General features: G+C 45.1%; 1 protein-coding gene across 2 annotated transcripts in view; it reads right to left on the minus strand.

Moving 5' to 3' along the window:
• Positions 1-21,716, minus strand: part of acads (acyl-CoA dehydrogenase short chain) — a 261,122-nt gene that overhangs the window by 147,151 nt on the left and 92,255 nt on the right. The gene's annotated exons all lie outside the window — the stretch shown is intronic.

Below are 21,716 nucleotides of genomic sequence, written 5' to 3' on the forward strand. Positions count from 1 at the left end.
TGCAAGCAAAACATATTACATACATTGGAATAAAAAAACTAAATTTTGTTTTAAAGTTTCAATTTTGTATTACTATCATTTTTTTATTCATTCATGGGAAGTGGGCGTCACTGGCTATGCCAGCATTTATTACCCATCCCTAATTGCTCTTGAGAAGGTGGTGGTGAGCTGCCTTCTTGAACCGCTGCAGTCCATGTGGGGTAGGTACACCCACAGTGCTGTTAGGAAGGGAGTTCGAGGATTTTGACCCAGCGACAGTGAAGGAACGACGATACAGTTCCAAGTCAGGATGGTGTGTGACTTGGACGGGAACTTGCAGGTGGTGATGTCCCCATACATCTGCTGCTGTTGTCCTTCTAGGTGGTAGTCGCGGGTTTGGAAGGTGCTGCCTAAGGAGCCTTGGTGTGTTACTGCAGTGCATCTTGTAGATGGCACACACTGCTGCCACTGTGCGTCGGTGATGGAAGGAGTGAATGTTTCTGGATGGTGTGCCAATCAAGCGGGCTGGTTTGTCCTGGATGGTGTCGAGCTTCTTGAGCGTTGTTGGAGCTGCACCCATCCAGGCAAGTGGAGAGTATTCCATCACACTCCTGACTTGTGCCTTGTTGAAGGTGGACAGGCTTTGGGGAGTCAGGAGGTGAGTTACTTGCTGCGGGATTCCTAGCCTCTGATCTGCTCTTGTTCCCACAGTATTTATATGGCTACTCCAGTTCAGTTTCTGGTCAATGGTAGCCCCTAGGATGTTGATAGTGGGGGATTCAGCGATGGTAATGCCATTGAATGTCAAGGGGCGATGGTTAGATTCTCTCTTGTTGGAGATGATCGTTGCCTGGCACTTGTGCGGCGCGAATGTTACTTGCCACTTATCAGCCCAAGCCTGGATATTGTCGAGGTCTTGCTGCATTTCTACACGGACTGCTTCAGTATTTGAGGAGTCGTGAATGGTTATGAACATTGTGCAATCATCAGCGAACATTCTCACTTCTGACCTTATGATTGAAGGAAGGTCATTGATGAAGCAGCTGAAGATGATTGGGCCTAGGACACTACCCTGAGGAACTCCTGCAGTAATGTCCTGGAGTTCAAATGATTGACCTCCAACAACCACAGCCATCTTCCTTTGCGCTAGGTATGACTCTAACCAGCAGAGAGTTTTCCCCCTGATTCCCATTGACTCCAGTTTTGCTCGGGCTCCTTGATACCATACTCAGTCAAATGCTGCCTTGATGTCAAGGGCAGTCACTCTCACCTCACCTCTTGAGTTCAGCTCTTTTGTCCATGTTTGAACCAAGGCTGTAATGAGGTCAGGTGCTGAGTGGCCCTGTCGGAACCCAAACTGGGCATCACTGAGCAGGTTATTGCTAAGCAAGTGCTGCTTGATGGCACTGTTCATGACACCTTCCATTACTTTGCTGATGATTGACAGTGGACTGATGGGGCGGTAATTGGCTGGGTTGGACTTGTCCTGCTTTTTGTGTACAGGACATACCTGGGCAATTTTCCACATTGCCGGGTAGATGCCAGTGTTGTAGCTATACTGGAACAGCTTGGCTAGGGTCGCGGCAAGTTCTGGAGCACAGGTCTTCAGTACTATTGCCAGAATATTGTCAGGACCCATAGCCTTTGTAGTATCTAGTGCCTTCAGTCGTTTCTTGATATCACACGGAGTGAATCGAATTGGCTGAAGTCTGGCATCTGTAATGCTGGGGACTTCAGGAGGGGGCCGAGATGGATCCTGTTCTCCCTCCTACCCTGCTCCCCGTAAATGCCAATTTCTGTAGTTGAGGTTGGTGACCTTAGAACCATAGACGTATAACGGCACAGAACAAGGCCATTCAGCCCCATTGAGTCAATGCAAGCTCTCTGTAGAGCAATCCAGTCAGTCCCATTCCCTGGCTCTATTCCCATAGCCCTGTTAGTTTATTTCCCTCAATTTCCTTTTGAAATCATTCATCATCTCCACTTCCCTCCTAGGCAGCGACTTCCAAGTCATCACCACTTGCTGTGTAAAGAAGTTCTTCCTCACATCCCCCCTGCATTTCTTGCCCAGAACCTTAAATCTGTGTCCTCTAGTCCTTGTACCATCAGCTCTAACCTAACCTTGTAGCTAAAATCCCTCATCCCTGGAACCATTCTGGTAAGTCTGCTCGGCACCCTCTCAAGGATCCTCAAATCCTTCCTAAAGCATGGTGATCAGAATGCAATATTCTGGTTGTGGCCTAACCAGAACTTTGTAAAGGTTCAGCATAATGTCCCTGCTTTTGTACTCAGTGTTGTGATATCACTTTAACAGTTTCAGTACTTCACACATTATCACAGAAAGTCATGTCAACCAACATACGACAGCTGAAGTTGTGTTAGTCACCCAGTCACATGTAAATTATAGAGCTCTCTTGTAAACCTGTTACTTAATAATAAAGAACCCACTACTTACCTACCTTTCAACTCACGATTGCTTGGTACCTTATTGCTGAAGAAAGCAATAACATAATATAGTGGCAGTTTGTGGTTTCTAAAGCTTTTGAGTTCTGAACATACCATCCACAACCTGGTGGTGTGAAGGTGTATTTGAAGACCACAGCGTGGAGGTAGTAGAGCACATCAGAGTAAAAGTACTGCAGAGGCTCAGCAGCAGCATTCAATGGGAACAGCGATCTCGAGTGAGACATCAGGAACAGTGATCTCTCCCGTTGGAATCGACCAAAATCAGGATATCGTTGGAGGCAGCAGTGGTGGCGTGGCACGACACTGTCAGTTTTGATGACCATCACTGAATTCAGTGCTCAGGAGTGCGTGGATACAAGAAAGGGGGTTGTTATTTTGACAGTGGCCTGCAAGAAAAGGCAGGAATTAGGCTCGGGAGAAGTGGGCAGAGTCAGTTCACGTTGGGGCTGCGGAATGGCACTGCCATTGCACACTGTGTGTTTTCCTGTCATAATCGCTTCATGGACGGCGTCTCCATGATCACAGGCTGCAAGTCCGCACTGCAGGCACTGAGCACAGGGCGTGGCTGAAGTCCGATGCTGTAGACACAGCAGATCTGCAATTCTTTTTTCCCTTCAGTCAAAGCTTAAGGCTCTGTATCTGAATGCACGCAGCATTTGTAACAAGATAGATGAGTTGATGGCACAAATAGAAATTAATGAGTATGACTTGATAGCTATTACAGAGACATGGTTGCAGGGTGACCAAGACTGGGAACTCAATATTCAAGGGTATTCGATGTTCCGGAAAAATAGGCAAAAAGGAAAAGGAGGTGAGGTAGCTTTGTTAATAAAGGAAGGTATCAGTGCAGTGGTGAGTAGTGATATAGGTGCAATCGACCGTGATGTGGTATCAGTTTGGGTGGAAATAAAGAATAGCAAGGGGAAGAAGTCACGGGGTGGGAGTGGTCTATAGGCCCCCAAACAGTTGCCTCACTGTAGGACAAAGCATAAATCGGGAAATAACGGAGGCGTGTAAGAAGGGCACTACAATTGACATGGGTGATTTTAATCTGCATATTGACTGGACAAATCAGATTGGCAGAGGTAACATGGAAGACGAATTTATAGAGTGCATCAGGGATTGTTATTTGGAGCAATACGTTACAGAATCTACCAGGGGACAGGCTATTTTAGATCTAGAAATGTGAAATGAGGGAGGATTAATAAGAGATATCATTAAGGATCCTCTGGGGGTAGCAATCACAACATGGTAGAATTTCAAATTCATTTTGCAACTCGGGTCTCAAACCAGTGTCCGCAACTTAAACAATGGCAATTACAGAGGTATGAAGAAAGAGTTGTCTAAAGCGGGCTGGGAAAATAGACTAAGGGGAAGGTCAGTGGATGAGCAGTGGCAGATATTTAAGCAGATATTTCATAATGCTCAGCAAAAATTTATCCCGATCAAAAAGGACTCGATGAGAAGAATGAACCACCCGTGGTTAACAAAGGCGGTCAAGGAGAGTATCAAATCAAAAACTAGGGCATATAAAGGGCAAATCAAAAACTAGGGCAAATCAAAAACTAGGGTCCCTCATGGCAGACTGGTACAAAAGGTGAAGTCACACGGGATCAGAGGTGAGCTGGCAAGATGGATACAGAACTGGCTCGGTCATAGAAGACAGAGGGTAGCAGTGGAAGGGTGCTTTTCTGAATGGAGGGCTATGAGTAGTGGTGTTCCGCTGGGATCAGTGCTGGGACCTTTGCTGTTTGTAGTATATATAAATGATTTGGAGGAAAATGTAGCTGGTCTGATTAGTAAGTTTGCAGACGACACAAAGGTTGGTGGAGTTGCGGATAGTGATGAGGATTGTCAGAGGATACAGCAGGATATAGATCAGTTGGAGACTTGGGCGGAGAAATGGCAGATGGAGTTTAATCCGGACAAATGTGAGGTAATGCATTTTGGAAGGTCTAATGCAGGTGGGACGTAAACAGTAAATGGCAGAACCCTTAGGAGTATTGACAAGCAGAGAGATCTGGGTGTACAGGTCCACAGGTCACTGAAAGTGGCAACGCAGGTGGATAAGGTAGTCAAGAAGGCATACGGCATGCTTGCCTTCATCGGTCGGGGCATAGAGTATAAAAATTGGTAAGTCATGCTGCAGCTGTACAGAACTTTAATTAGGCCACACTTAGAACATTGCGTGCAATTCTGGTCGCCACACTACCAGAAGGACGTGGAGACTTTGGAGAGAGTACAGAAGAGGTTTACCAGGATGTTGCCTGGTCTGGAGGGCATTAGCTATGAGGAGAGGTTGGATAAACTCGGACTGTTTTCACTGGAATGATGGAGGTGGAGGGGCGACATGATAGAGGTTTACAAAGTTATGAGCGGCATGGACAGAGTGGATAGTCAGAAGCTTTTTCCCAGGGTGGAAGAGTCAGTTACTAGGGGACATAGGTTTAAGGTGCGAGGGGCAAAGTTTAGAGGGGATGTGCGAGGCGTGTTCTTTACACAGAGGGTGGTGAGTGCCTGGAACTTGCTGCCGGGGGAGGTGGTGGAAGCAGGTACGATAGTGACTTTTAATTGGCATCTTGACAAATAGATGAATAGGATGGGCATAGAGGGATACGGTCCCCGGAAGTGCAGAAGGTTTTAGTTTAGGCAGGCATGGCCTGTTCCTGTGCTGTACTGTTCTTTGTTCTGTGTTCTATAAAGCAGTGAAAAATAGTGGTAGGCCAGAGGATTGGGAATTTTTTAGGAACCAGCAGTGGATGACTACGAAGCTAATAAAGAGGGAGAAAATTGATTATGAAATTAAATTGGCAAGAAATATAAAAACAAACAGCAAGAGCTTCTACGGGTATATAAAAAGAAAAAGAGTAGCTAAAGCGAGTGTGGGACCCTTGGAGGATGTGACTGGAGAAGTGATAACGGGGAACAGGGAAATGGCAGATAATTTAAACCAATATTTTGCATCAGTCTTCACAGTGGAGGACATTATAAACAACCCACAGGTATCAGATAAGCAAGGAGCTAATGGGAGGAAAGATCTTGTAACAGTCTCTATCGCAAGGGACAAAGTATTTGACAACCTAATGAGACTAAAGGCAGACAAGTCACCAAGACCTGATGGCCTACATCCAAGGGTTTTAAAGGAAGTGGCTGCAGAGATAGTGGAGGCATTGATCGAAATATTCCAGAACTCACTGGATTCTGGAAGGGGCCCAACAGATTGGAAAAACACTAATGTGACACCCCTGTTCAAGAAGGGAGGGAGACAAAAAGCAAGAAATCATAGGCCAGTCAGCCTATCATCGGTCGTTGGGAAAATGCTAGAGTCCATTATTAAGGAAGAAATAGCGGGACATTTAGAAAAGCTTAATGCACCTCTCATTCTTCTAAACTCCAATGAATAAAGGCCTAACCTGTTTAGTCGTTCTTGATAAGACAACCCCTTCATCCCAGGAATCAGCCTAGTGAACCTTTTCTGAACTCCCTCCAATGCTAGTATATCCTTCCTTAAATACGGGGACCTAAACTGTCCACAGTACTCCAGGTGTGGCCTCACCAACACCCTGTACAGTTGTAACAAGTCTTCCTTATTTTTAAACGCACCAAGGTTCATTAGACAGCACCTTCCAAACCCACGACCTCTACCAACTAGAAGGTCAAGGGCAGCAAATGCATGGGAACACCACTACCTGCAAGTTCCCCTCCAAGTGACACACCATCCTGACTCGGAACTATATCGCTGGTCCTTCACTGTCGCTGGGTCAAAATCCTGGAATTCCCTTCCTAACAGCACTGTGGGTGTACCTACCCCACATGGACTGCAGCAGTTCAAGAAGGCAGCTCACCACCACCTTCTCAAGGGCAATTAGGGATGAGCAATAAATGCTATCCTGGCCAGCGATGCCCACATCCCATGAATGAATAAAAAAAATAATTCTAACCCCCTAGCAATAAATGCCAAAATTCCATTTGCCTTCCTAATTACTTGCTGCACCTGCATGCTAACTTTTTGTGTTTCATGTACAAGAACACCCAGATCCCTCTGTACTGCAGTATTTTGTAGTCTTTCTCCATCTAAATAATAATCAGCCTTTTTATTCTTCCTACCAAGGTGGATGACCTCATACTTTCCCATGTTGAACTCCATCTGCCAAGTTTTTGCCCACTCACTGAACCTATCTATATTCCTTTGTAGATTATTTGTGTCCTCATCACAACATGCCTTCCCACTTATTTTTGTATTGTCAGCAAATTTGGATACTCTACACTAATCTAGATAGTAAATAGTTGATGCCCTTGGACCGATCCTTGTGGCACCCCACTAATTACGGCTTTCCAACCTGAAAAAGACCCATTAATCCTGACTCTCTGCCTTCTGTGTGTTAGCCAGTCCTCAATCCATGCCAACACATTACCCCCAATACCCCGAGCTCTTATTTTGTGCAATAACCTTTTATGTGGCACCTTATTGAACGCCTTCTGAAAATTCAAATACACTACATCTACCAGTTCCCTTTATCCACTTTGCTTGCTATATCCTCAAAGAACCAACAAATTTGTCAAACATTTCCCTTTCATAAAACCTTGTTGACTCTGTTTGACTGCATTATGTTTTTCTAAATGTCCTGCTATTTCTTCCTTAATAATGGACTCTAGCATTTTCCCAATGACAAACGTTAAGCTAACTGGTCTATAGTTTCCTGCTTTCTGTCTCCCTCCTTTCTTGAATAGGGGTGTCACATTAACGGTTTTCCAATGCTCTGGTACCCTACTGGAATCCAGTGAGTTTTGGTATATTATGACCAATGTCTCCACTATCTCTGCAGCCACTTCTTTTAAAACCCTTGAATGCAGGCCATCAGGTCCTGGCAACTTGTCTGCCTTTAGTCCCATCAGTTTGTCAAATACCTTTTCACTCGTGATAGATTGTTACAAGTTCCTCCCTCCCATTCACACTTTGCTCGTCTATTATTGTTGGGGTGTTTATAGTGTCCTCCACTGTGAAAATTGATGCAAAATGTTGGTTTAAATTATCTGCCATTTCCCTGTCCCTGTTATTAATTCCCCAGTCTCATCTCCTAAGGGTCCTACACTTACTTTAGCTACTCTCTTCCTTTTTATAGTCCCGTAGAAGCTCTTACTGTTTGTTTTTATATTTCTTGCCAATTTACTCTCATACTCAATTTTCTCTTTCTTCATTAGTTTTTTAGTCATCCGCTGCTGGTTTCTAAAAAATTCCCAATCTTCTGGCCTGCCACTTGCTTTCACTGCTTTGTACGCCTTTGTTTTTGATTTGATACTCTCTTTAACTTCCTTTGTTATCCACGGATGGTTCATCATTCTCATCGAGTCCTTCCTTCTGACCGGAATAAATGTTTGCTGAATGTTATGAAATATCTGCTTAAAAGTCCACCACTGCTCATCTACTGACTTCCCCTGTAGTCTATTTTCTCAACCCACTTTAGACAACACTTCCTTCATACCTCTGTAATTGCCATTGTTTAAGTTGAAGACACTGGTTTGAGACCCGAGTTGCTCACCCTCAAACTGAATTTGAAATTCTAGCATGTTATGATCGCTTCCCCCTCGAGGATCCTTAACTACGATATCTCTTATTAATCCTACCTCATTACACAATACCAAATCTAAAATAGCCTGTTCCAGGGTACGTTTTGCAACATATTGTTCTAAGAAACAATCCCTGATGCACTCTACAAATTCGAGTTCCATGCTATCCTTGCCAATTTGATTTGTCTAGTCTATATGCAGATTAAAATCACCCATGATAATTGCAGTGCCCTTCTTACATGCCTCCATAATTTCCTGATTAAATATTTTGTCCTACAGAGAGGCAACTCCTCGGGAGCCTATAGATCACTCCCACCCTGTGATTTCTTTCCCTTGCTATTCCTTATTTCCACCCAAACTGATTCTACATCACAATCTATTACACCTATATCATTACTCACAACTGCACTGATCCCTTCCTTTAATAACAAAGCTACACCACCTCCTTTTCTTTTCTGCCTATTTTTCCAGAACGTTGAATATCCTTGAACATTGAGTTTCCAGTCCTGGTCATCCTGCAACCACGTCTCAGTAATAGTTATCAAATCATATTCATTTGTTTCTATCTGTGCTGTCAGCTCATCTATCTTGTTACAAATGCTACATGCATTCAGATAAAGAGCTGTAAGCCATTTTTACTGACTCTGGTTCTAATTTCTGCTGTACTCTTATGCTTGTATTCTCTGTCCCTTCCTGTCATATTCTGATTAATGTATGCCCCTTCACTACCCTGCATCTCTGCTCTCTCGTTACTTTTCGACTTTTTAAACTTCCCTTCAATTGAACTGTACCCCCCACTATATATGATCTATCCATAGCTTCGGCTACAGAAGCCTTGTTACAACGTTTACTTACTCTTGATACCTAAGTTCAATCATCACCTCGATACTTTTATTTATTTATTTAGAGATACAGCACTGAAACAGGCTCTTTGGCCCACCGAGTCTGTGCCGACCAACAACCACCCATTTATACTAACCCTACAGTAATCCCATATTCCCTACCACCTACCTACACTAGGGGCAATTTACAATGGCCAATTTACCTATCAACCTGCAAGTCTTTGGCTGTGGGAGGAAACCGGAGCACCCAGCGAAAACCCACGCGGTCACAGGGAGAACTTGCAAACTCCGCACAGGCAGTACCCAGAATCAAACCCGGGTCGCTGGAGCTATGAGGCTGCGGTGCTAACCACTTCGCCACTGTGCTGCCCTTAAAGCCTTATCTACAAACCTAGTTATACGATTCGCCAGGTAGGCAACACAGCCTTCGGGAATCTCTATCTTTGCTGCAGAGAACAGTATCCATTCCCCTAACTATGCTATTCCCTATTACTACTACATTTCTCTTTTCTCCCCCCACTTGAATGGCGCTCTGAACCATGGTACTGTGGTCAGTTCGCTCATCCTCCCTGCAGTCTGTGCCCTCATCCACATTGGGAGCAAGAACCTCATACCTATTGGATAAGGGCACTGACTGAGGCTCCTCCAAAACTAAATTCTAAATCCTCATACCTGCCTGACTCACAGTCACACCCTCCTGTCCCTGACCACAGTCCAAATTTGATGTAATTAATCTAAGGGGTGTGACTGTCTCCTGAAACACAGTGTCCAGGTAACTCTCCCCCTCCCTAATGTGTCGCAGTGTCTGCAGCTCAGACTCCAGCTCATCAACTCTGAGCCAAAGGTCCTCGAGCAGCCAACACTTGCTGCAGATGTGGTCATCATGGATCGCATCGACGTCCACCAACTCCCACATACCATAGCTGCAACACATCGCCTGCCCAGCCATCTCTATTCTATTTAATTAATTAATTTGGATCCCAGTATTGAAAATAAAATGAATTATTTAAGTGTACTCTTAACCTGTAATGACATCTCCTGATTTAAATCACTTGGCCAAAACAAAAGTTTCCACTAGTGGGGGAATCTCGAACTAGGGGACATAGTTACAGAATAAGGGGACACTCATTTAAAACTGATATGTGGAGGAATCTCTTCTCCCAGAGGGTAGTGAATGTCTGGAATTCTCTACCCCAGAGGGTTGTGGAGGCTAGATCACTGAAAGTATTTAAAGAGGAGGTAGATAGATTTTTGAAAAATCGGGGAGTTGAGGACTATGAGGAGCTGGCATGAAAGAGGAGTTGAGGTCTGGGGCAGATCAGCCATGATCCTATTGAATGGCGGGGCAGGCTTGAGGGGCCGAATGGCCTACTCCTGCTCCTATTTCTTATGTTCTTACGTTCAGGGAAAGCCTCAGTAAAAAAAAAAGAGGCAGTCATTTAAAGGGGAAAGCCCCAGCTAAAGATTCTTGCTGACATGTAATTTGGCATAATGACTATCAAATATCCGTCAATGAATCGGAAAGCCCAAGATCTCCTCCACAAATCCCAACTCTTCAAGCAATGCATGGAATTGTATTGTTGGATCTTGCTGTGTCAGAGCAGGACAAGCAAGCAATCAAAATAAAAATCGCTATCAGCAATGAAGGGCTTCACCGTATCAGCACTGTACCAAAGTGGTGGTGCAATGCCTTCGTGAACTGCTGCAGTCCAGCTGGTGCAGGTACACCCAAAGTACTGTTCAGAAGGGAGTTCCAGGATTTTGATCCAGCAACAGCAAAGGAAAGGTGACATATTTCCAAGTCAGGATGGTGTGTGGCTTGGACGGGAACTTGCGGGTGGTGGTGTTCCCACACATCAGCTGCCTTTGTCGTTCTAGGTGGAAGAGGTTGTGCGTTTGGAAGGTGCAGTCAAAGGAGGCGTGGTGATTGCTGCAGTGCATCTTATATAAGGTACACACTGCTGCCAGTGTGTGTCAATGTTGGAGCGAGTGAATGTTTAAGGTGGTGGATGGCGTGCCAATCAAGTAGGTTGCTTTGTCCTGGAGCTTCCTAAGTGTTGTTGGAGCCACACTCATCCAGGCAAGTGGAGAGTATTCCATCACACTCCTGACTTGTGCCTTGTAGATGGTGGACAGGCTTTGGGGAGTCAGGAGATGGGTTACTCGCCACAGAATTTCCAGCCTCTGATCGCTCTTGTAGCCACAGTATTTATGTGGCTTCTCCAGTTCAGTTTCTGGTCAATGGTAACTCCCAGGATGTTGATAGTGCGGGATTCAGCGATGGTAATGCTGTTGAATGTCAAGGGGAGATGGTTAGATTCTCTCTTCATGGAGATGATCATTGCCTGGTACTTGTGAGGCGTGAATGTTACTTGCCACTTATTAGCCAAAGCCTGAATGTTTTCCCGGTCTCGTTCATATGGGCACTGACTGCTTCAGTATCTGAGGAGTTGTGAATGGTACTGAACAATTATCAGCAAACATTCTCACTTCTGACCTTATGATGGAGTTGAAGGAGATGAAGCAGTTGCAGACAGTTGAGGAACTCCTGCAGCAATGTCTTTGGGCTCAGATGATTGGCCTCCAACATCACAACCATCTTCCTTTGTGCTAGGTAGAGTTTTGCCCCTGTTTCCCAATGACTTTAATTTGGCTAGAGCTTCTTGATACCACACTCGGTCAAATGCTGCCTTGATATCAAGGGCAATCACTCTCACCTCACAAACGAAATGGGTATGACATTGAAAGTTTCCTGAGAGAAGGCAAGAAGTTCGAGGCTATAGCTGCAAGCAGGCAGTCCATACAAGCACTTGGAAAAATGACCATAGGCGAGGTAACCTCAACAAGACAAGATAAGTGGCAAGCACAGTATGATGCACCAACCAAGAAATTGTCCCGCTTATGTGAACAACTGCAAAGTATGTGGCAGGAAAGGGCAGTGGGCAAGGCTGTGCAGAAGGCCTGGGAATGGAAAGTTGGCCAGAAGTCACAGCAGGCAATGATCTGTCAAGAAACAAACACCACCTTGTGAGAGAACAGGGATACATTCGTACCAGGCCAATTGAAATGCAGACATGTCTACGAGATAGACACGGATGTGAGTAATAAAGAGAGTGCTGATTGTGAGCAAGCTTTTCACACAGTAACAATTGCACACCAGATGGACTTGGTTACTTAGCAGGAAGCATTTACCACCACTGACATTATATGCCTAGAGAAAATTGGACAGCACAAACTGTGACTCAAGGTCAATATAGGGACAAGTGCAAATGTTTTGCCACTGAGAATACTGAAGAACATGTACCTGGTGAGATGGGAAGCCATGATTCAACCTACAAACTCATTGCCTATAACGGCACTCCAATTAACTGCATGGGAGCACTAACACTGGAATGTAGGTATGGAAACTCTTTGTGGTCACATCAAACATTCTACACTGACGACACTAATGGTCCAGCAGTTGCAGGGCTACCGGCATGTAGTGAGCTTAGAATTGTGACAATCCGTGAGATCAGCAGTGTGCCAAGGACAGATGCCCAAAAGAGATGTGATCCCATTGAATCCATTCAAGACTTACAACGAATGTACCCGGATCATTTTGAATCAGTGGGAAGTTTCAAAGGAGATGCTATCCTACAGGCGAGAGATGATGCCATTCCTTCTATAAATCCAATAAGGAAATGTAGCGTCTATATCAAGGATAAACTCAAAGCTGTGCTGGATACTATGTAGAGGCAAGGAATAATTAGGTGTGTTCAGCAGCACACGGATTGGAGCAGTTCTATAATAGTGGTGATAATAAAAGACGGCAACATCAGGGTATGTTTGAACCCTAGAAGGCTGAACCGGGCATTAAAACAATGTCCTCAGAAAATCCCCACCTTGGAAGAGCAAATCCAAAGTTCACAAAAGCCAGATTCTTTTCTAAGCTATATGCAAAATATGGATACTGGCCTCTGTGACATCCTCCTGCCCTAAAACCCTCTGCAGCGAGTGACTCCCCAAACCTTTACACCACCTGCAAGATACAAATCAGGAGTGTGATGGAATACTGTCCATTTGACTGGATGGGTGCAGCTCCAACAATACTCAAGAAGCTCGACACCATCCAGGACAAAACAGTCGGCAGTCAGCACCCCACCCACCACCTTAAACATTCACTCCCTCTACCACATGAGCATCACGCTGCAGTTTGTATCATCTACAAGATGCACTGCAAGAACTTGCAAAGGCTTCTTCGACAGCACCTTCCAAGCCCTCAACCTTTGCCACCTAGAAGGATAAGGGTGCCAGCTGTACGGGAACACCACTATGACTTGGACATATATCGCCGTTCTTTTATCATTGCTTGGTCAAAATCCAAGAACTCTCTACCTGACATCACTTTGGGAGTACCTTCACCACATAGACTGCAGCGGTTCAAGAAGGCAGCTCACCACCACTTTCTGGAGGGCAACTAGGGATGGGCAATAAATGCTGGCCTTGCTAGCGATTCCCACATCACGTGGATGAATAAATAAAAAAGACAGCTCCTAATAGCTGTCTAGTGACCTTCCTGGAAAGTACACATCTACGCACATTGCAAAGAACAGGATTGTGCTTGGCTCACACATAACACAAGAAATTTATGATTTTTTTTGGTGCCAAGAATGGCCATTCTATATGTGGACAATATCCTCCCTCAGATTTCCTTCCTGCCTGGTTTCCTTCCTAGTGGAGCAATTTCCACAAAGAGGGATGTTAGAAAATTAGAAACAACACAGCAAGACAGTTATAGGGAGATAAGCTTTAATGGTCCTGTTCAACAACAACTTGGATTCATATAGCACCTTTAGCATTTTAAAATGCCCCAAAGTGCTTCACAGGAGCGTTATGAAACAAAATTTGGCACCAAGCCACATAAGGAGATATTAGGACAGATGTCCAAAAGCTTAGTCAAACAGTAGGGTTTAAGGAGTCTCTATAAGGAGGACAGGGAGAGGCAGCTGAACGCATGGTTGCCATTGATGGAATGATGGAAGTTGGGGATGTGCAAAGATCACAGGGTTGTGAGGCTGGTGGAGGCTACAGAGATAGCAAGGGTGATAATCGGACAATACTTTGAGTACTGAGTTGGTGCAGTAGGATCTTTAATGGCACTGGACTTGATTGTGTCAGTAACATTTTTGCAACAGAATTTTCTGAGGCAATTTAATGACAACAAAAACTGACACAAATCCAACAGAAGGGATGTAAAAGGGTCATTAGAGGCTCATGCATACAGGATGCACTTTGCTCACTGAGTACCTTAAATGCACATTTGACAGGTCTGTATCTGAAAAGAATGGAACCATGGCTTGCCACTGTAGTTTATCTTTCACTTGCTAAACTGACACCTGGACCCAGGGTTTTTTTTAAACAAGCATTCAGTAGGTTAGGGTTCCACATCAATAGTATCTTGTTCTCGAGAAGAACAAATCAGAGTGTTTATTAAAGGCTTTAGATTTCATTGATGCTTGCAGGATCACTGGCAAAACTGTCTGCAGACCATCAGCTGTAATGCTATTCCAACTACAACTGTTATAAGATTAGAATGGCTGTGCTTTAACATTTTGCTTTTGCATGAATACCCTGTATTTTAGATGATGATGAAAGGCGTTGTTTCCGCAGCCAAATGCAAATCCAAATGCACAAGTGGAAATTTGTCTCTTGCTGTCAACAAATTCCGTCAGCACTGTGCCTGACTGTCAGCTGCAATTTCAGTACAAAAGACAGTTTCTGCCAGTGGTGTACGCTGACAGACATCGTCTTCTGTGACTCCCATTTCCTGAAGCTTAACCACTTGATGGAGTTGCTTAAAAATGTTGACGTTTTCATAACCTGATATTAATGTTTCGTTTTTCTCCCTCTCCACTCTCAATTAGAAATGAGGATTATAATTGTGCTCTTTTGCATCTGTCTGGCAAAACTATGCAATGTGGTTTGCTGAGTTACTTCTCTCTCCTTTTGGCCACAACTATTCCTGGAGGATAAGCTGCTTTACTTTCAGTGTTAGACTGGCGATTATTTAGTTAAATGGGTAGGGCAGAGTCTCTGATGGAGTGCATTGTAAACTGCTTTGTGAAAAAATGAGCCTGATGACCCAAATGGTCTTTTCCCTTTCTGTGCTTTATATATTCTTATGCTGCTTAATGGACTGTTTCAATCAGTTAGCCTTTAATGCTTTTTTCAGGAATGCATACACTATTCAGCACCAACAGCATTAATATGATTTTGTCCATCATTTTAACTGTCATATTAGTTAGTTTAATATAGTGTACAAAGAATAACAGCAACATAAACAACAACTTGTATTTATGTAGTGCCTTTAATATATAGTAAAGTGTCCCAAAGCACTTTGCAGAAGTGTTATCAAACATAATTTGTCACTGAGCCATAGAGGGCGATATTAAAGCAGGTGAGGATTACAGAGGCAGGTTTTAAGGAGTGTCTTAAAAGAGGAAAGTGTGGTAGAAAGGTTTAGGGAGTGAATTCCAGAGCTTAGGGCCTCAGCAGCTGCAGGCATGGCCACCACTGCAGCAACTAAAATCAGGGATGCACAAAAGGCGAAAATTGGAGGAGTGGAGATATCTTGGAGGGTTGTAGGGCAAGAGGATGTTACAGAGACCAGTATCCGTATTTTGCATATAGCTTAGAAAAGAATCTGGCTTTTGTGAACTTTGGATTTGTTCTTCCAAGGTGAGGATTTTCTGAGGACATTGTTTTAATGCCTAGTTCAGCCTTCCAGGGTTCAAACATACCCTGATGTTGCTGTCTTTTATTGTCACCGCTATTATAGAACTCTGCTTCTCTCCACAGATGCTGCCAGACCTGCTGAGTATTTCCAGCATTTCTTGTTTTTATTTCAGATTTCCAGCATCTGCAGTATTTTGCTTTTATTTTAGTATTTAATTCACTGCCACTTCTCTTCCAGGAATGCCTACCTTGAAGAAGTTCTGCTCTTCTCTCTGATGGGATTTTTGTTTGTCTCTTTTACCTTGTTCACCTTCATTGCTTTCTATTTCCCTCCTGGTGTTTGATAAAGTGTCTACGAAAACTCGTTTTCACAGCCACATCTCTTTCCTCAGTGACTGTCTCCGGCTCCGACTTATTCCACGTGGATTCCAACTGCAATTTCACCCATCATGTTTTGAATCCACCCAGGATTACAGGTATCTCTGAGAAATACGACGTTCCTCAGACTGCTGTTCTTGCCGCATCCTGAGATCCACACTCAGTGCTATGCACCGCCACATGTACACACTAGACCTCTCTCTCCAGAAGCACCACCTTACCTTATCTCAAAGCTGTTCTACTCTGCAGTTTCATTTCATCCTTCGTCTTATCCGACACATTAACAAAAAAATGTTTTTCTTCCTTTCAGGTGTTAAGGAACGGAAGCTCCAGCAGCTGATGGGGACTAATGCCCCTCCAGATCCTTCTTCCCCTTCACTTCCCTCTGACCTCACCCCTTCTGATCTGACTCCCTGCCGTGTATTCATTATACCCTCTGACCGTCTCCTCTCTGACGCTGAGCGTTCTGTACTCAGCAAAGGACTCCGTTTCATCCCCTTTCGCCCCCACCTCAATGAATTTCACGCTTGGCATGACATTGAGCTCTTCTTCCGTCGCCTTCACCGCCGGGCTCACTTCTTTGAGCAGAAGTCCTCCCCCGAACAGCGGACCCATTCACCCACCTCCAGCATTCTCCCTCAACCTGGACCCCTCACTCTGGCCTCTTACCCACTCTTGATCTTTTCATTGAAAACTGTCAGCGAGACATCAGCCATCTCAATTTCTCTGACCCCCTCACTCACTCTACCCTGTCCTCCTCTGAACTTGTCGCACTCCGTTCTCTCAGGTTTAACCCCGACATTGTCATCAACCCTGCGGGGAGGCGGTGGCGCCGTGGTATTATCACGGGATTAGTAACCCAGAGACCCAGGGTATTGATCTGGAGACATGGGTTCGAATCCCACAACAGCAGAAGGTGGAATTTGAATTTAATTAATAAATCTGGAATTAAAAGCTAGTCTAATGATGGCCATGAAATCATTGTCGATTGTTGTAAAACCCATCTGGTTCGCTAATGTCCTTTAGGGAAGGAAATCTGCTGTCTTTACCTGGTCTGGCCTACATGTGACTCCAGACCCACAGCAATGTGGTTAACTCTTACATGCCCTCTGAAATGGCCTAGCAAGCCACTCAGTTGTATCTAACAAGAGGGAAAAACATACTTAACCTTGTTCTCACCAATCTGCCTGCCGCTGGTGTTTCTGTCCATGACTCTATTAGTAGGAGTGACCACCTCACAGTCCTTGTGAAGACGAAGTCCCGCCTTCACATTGAGGATACCGTCCATCGTGTTGTGTGGCACTATCACTGTGCTAAATGGGATAGATTTCAAACAGATCTAGCAATGCTGTGGGCCATCAGCAGCAGCAGAATTGTACTCAACCACAATCTGTAACCTCATGCTCTGTCATATCACCCACTCTACCATTACCATCAAGCCAGGAGACCAACCCTGGTTCAATGAAGAGTGCAGGAGGGCATGCCAGGAGCAGCACCAGGCATACCTCAAAATGAGGTGTCAACCTGGTGAAGCTACAGCCCAGGACTACTTGCATACCAAACTGCATAAGCAGCATGCAAAAGACAGAGCTAAGTGATCCCATAACCAATGGATCAGATCTAAGCTCTGCAGTCCTGCCACATCCAGCCATGAATGGTGGTGGACAATTAAATAACTAACTGGAGGAGGTGGCTCCACAAATATCCCCATCCTCAATGATGGGGGAGTCCAGCATTTCAGTGTGAAAGATAAGGCTGAAGCATTTGCAACAATCTTCAGTCAGAAGTGCCGAGTTGATGATCCATCTCGGCCCCCTCCTGAAGTCCCCAGCATTACAGATGCCAGACTTCAGCCAATTCGATTCACTCCACGTGATATCAAGAAACAACTGAAGGCGCTGGATACTGCAAAGGCTATGGGTCCTGACAATATTCCGGCAATAGTACTGAAGACTTGTGCTATAGAAAAGAAAAGACTGAGAGGTGACCTGATAGAAGTCCTTAAGATTATGAAATGCTTTGATAGGGGAAATGTAGAAAGATGTATCCACTTGTGGGGGAGACCAGAGCCAGGGGCCATAAATATGAACAAACCGGGCCCTTGCCCTTTAATTTTTTTAAATGCCCGACCCAACCCGAACCCGACACATGTAGTTGGGTTTGGTCGGGTAGCCAGACTTTACTGCAGAGTGCGGAGTCTGGACTGCACGTTTCCCGCCTTGACATCTGAATGTTCATTTGAAGATTACTTCCCGGCGCAAGGCAGCACTGTCCATGTCCAGCCCAACCTGACCCAAGCCCGAATGCTAGACCCAGAACAGAGACCCGACCCGATCTATGTTGTTGGGTCTGGTCAAAGAACAAAGAACAAAGAAAATTACAGCACAGGAACAGGCCCTTCGGCCCTCCAAGCCTGCGCCGATCCAGATCCTCTATCTAAACCTGTCGCCTATTTTCTAAGGGTCTGTATCTCTTTGCTTCCTGCCCATTCATGTATCTGTCTACATACATCTTAAAAGACGCTATTGTGCCCGCGTCTACCACCTCCGCTGGCAACGTGTTCCAGGCACCCACCACCCTCTGCGTCGAGTTCGGGTTGGGTAGCCACACTTCACTGCAGAGTGCGGAGTGCGGATTGCATGTTTCTCGTGCGGCTATCCCCTTCACTCTCTTATGTCCATAGGCTGCAGACTTGAACGTATATGGCACACAACTGGTTCACCATTCATCGGCAAGTGTAACTGGACAACATCAAACACTATTGAGCCCTTCTTTCCGCTGCCAGTACTTCAAACTATTCCAGGATTGCCCCGGAATGCAAAGATAAACGCCAACTTCTTTTCTCCACCAGCAACTAACTCTTTAAATCCTTCCCCGCCGTCCCCTCCATATTTACTCCACAAGAAGTGCAAGGAGCTCATGGATGTCTTTGTCACTAAGATTGAGACTATCTGTTGAGCTGCCTGTGCTGCATCCCCCTCCTCCCCTTGGGCAACAAGCCAAGCTTCCCCCAAGGTTCCTCATTATCCTAGCTTTGAACTTATCTCTGCTCTAGTTTCTCTCCAACCTCTTCGTCCTGCTCTGAACCTCTCTGAGCTCACTTTGTCTCTGAGGCCCAACTCTTTCTCTCCCAACCCTGCTCCCATTAAACTGATGATCATCCAACTTCTCTTCCTGAAATTGTAAATAGCTTCCCCTCTTCAAGTACTCTCCTCTCTTTCGAATCTACTCTTACTGCCCCTCCCTGCAAAAAAATCCTTGACCCCTCTGTCCCTACAAACCTATTGTTCATCTCCAATCTTCCTTTCCTCTCCAAATTCATTGATCATGTTGTTGCCTCCAAAATCCATGTTCATCTTTCCCAAACTCCACATTTGAACTCTCCAAGCAGGTTTTGACTCCTGCCACAGCATTGAAACAGCCCTAATCGAAGCAACAAATTACTTAGGACTGGATTTTGTTGAGCGCCCGCGTCGGGCTCCATGGTGGGGGGGCCAGAAGATTGCAACGGCCCACCACGAAGCCCGACATCAGGACTGCTGGGCCTGATCTTCCTACCAGCAGGGAAGCTCCGTAGCGGCACATCCGCCGCTCTGCGGCGGGACCTGGATTTCAATACTCAAATCACCAATTTAATACATTTAAATGGAAGCCAGAGTGATCTTACTGGCAGGTTCTGATCGTCCAAGCAACGTGCGGCCCTCCCGTTCCTTCACTTTCTCATCCAGGGAAAGTTGGTGCCACCAAGGGGACAGGGTGGGGGTGGGGGGAAATCTCTGCATTTTTAGTGAATGGGGGGGGAGGGGTTAACTCTACATTGTCAGTGTAGTGGGGTGGGGGAAGGGTTGAACTTTGCACTTAGGCCAGTTGGCGGGGGTGAAAGGGTCAACTCTGCACAGTGCAGTTGGGATGGAAAAGGGGTAATCTGGGCTTTTCTGGTGTAGTTGGGGGAGGGGGGCCAAACTTTATTTTTTGTTGCAGTTGTGGGGGGTGGGGTCAACTTTGATCTGTCAACACAGGCCTGGCAGTCCTTTAAAAATGGCGCTGGTGCCTGCACAGAAACAGGCAACACCATTGATGGCGCCGCCGAGGCCACCCACCACATGATTGGGAGGGGCGGCAGCCGCCCTGCATATTATAATGAGCTGCCATGCACTAGATCACAACAGCATTTTTTCGGCGGTGGGAAAATAAAATCCAGCCCTTACTCTGGGACTGTGACCTCATTCGTCTCGACCTGTCTGCAGCCTTTAACATGGCTAACCACACCATTCTGCTCCAATGCCTTTCCAGCATCGTCCAGTTGATTGGGACTGTCCTTGCTCTGGGTCCACTCTTAGCTATCCAGTTATAGCCAGGGAGTCTCCTCCAATGGCTTCTCTTCCCACCCCTGCACTGTCATCACTGAAGTCCCTCAAAGATCTAGCCTCAGCCCCATTTTATTGCTCATTTAGATGCTGTGCCTTGAAGACATCATCTGAGGACATGATGCCATGTTCCAAACTAATACTAACAATATCCAGCTTTACCTTACCAGCTCCTCTCTCAACCCCTTCACTGCCTCAGCATTGTCAATGGAGTTACCCAGCATCCAGGCCTATACAAACTGCAACTTCCTCCAATTAAATATTGGGAAGAATGAAGTCATCCTCTTCAGCCCCACAAACTGCTTTCCCAAATCACTCATTCCAACCCTCTGCCCAGCCACTCTCTCAAGCTGAACCAGACTGAACTCAGCATACTTTAAAACCCCAGAATGAGCTTCCAACCATTAAAAAGAATGCTTACTTATGTTAATCTGTTAATTGTGTATCAATTGTTTGATTATATGCAGGTGGAGGGTTTTGAGTGAGGAGCTACATGTTTGTAATCCTTTTACTCTGTACAATAAATGTGAAACTGAGTAAAGATAGGCGCCAGCATTATCCTTCCAGAACAAGCTTTCTGAAGTTTAACATGGTAGCAGAGAATGGTTGCCTAAAGCTGAAGGCTGTAAACTAGGAATTTTATTTTTACATAGAAATCTAAAATCTCATGGGCTATTGTGGAAAATATGGCAGAAAGCAAGTGTAAATTGTCCAAGGTATGATTACCCTCCGATGTTCTTTGAGTCTGAACCATATGACCAGTGGAAGAATGAAGTGGATACGTAGACATGGATTACATCTCTACCAAAGACGAAACAAGGGATGGCCTTGGCATTGTCACTTCCTACCAAAAGTAAAATCAGAAGTAAAGTGTTTTGTGAACTGGGTGCTCGTCAGTTGGATACTGATGAAGGGTTGGATCTTCTGTTAGAATTCGTGGATGAAATTTACAAGTAGGATGATCTACTGAATGTGTATGAGGCATGGTCAGACTTTGATAGATTTCGGAAAACAGGTGGTTGTTCAATGGAGGCATATACCATGGATTTTAACAGACTGTATAGAAGATAGAGGAAATTCAGTTTGGAGAGCCCTGGTTCAGTGCTAGCATTTAAATTGCTAGATTGTGCTAGGGTGTCACATATGGACAGGCTCCTGGTTCTAACTGGAGTTCGGTTCTTGGATCAAATGTCTGCTGCCTTAAAGAAATTACAGGGGAAATAGTCATTTCCTGCAGCCCTGGTCAAACAAACAGGGCATTCTGTGGTGATACAAAGAATGGAGGACTCAATGTTTACTAGATTTTAAAATGGTCCAGATACTGGAAGCAGGCATAAGTACATTGGAAGAGGTAAAGACAGGAGGAATGAGGATGAAAGCACCTTTAGCAGGTCTGACTATT

The sequence above is a fragment of the Heterodontus francisci genome, chromosome 23 (assembly GCF_036365525.1).
Source record: "Heterodontus francisci isolate sHetFra1 chromosome 23, sHetFra1.hap1, whole genome shotgun sequence".
In the NCBI taxonomy this organism is placed as follows: domain Eukaryota; kingdom Metazoa; phylum Chordata; class Chondrichthyes; order Heterodontiformes; family Heterodontidae; genus Heterodontus; species Heterodontus francisci.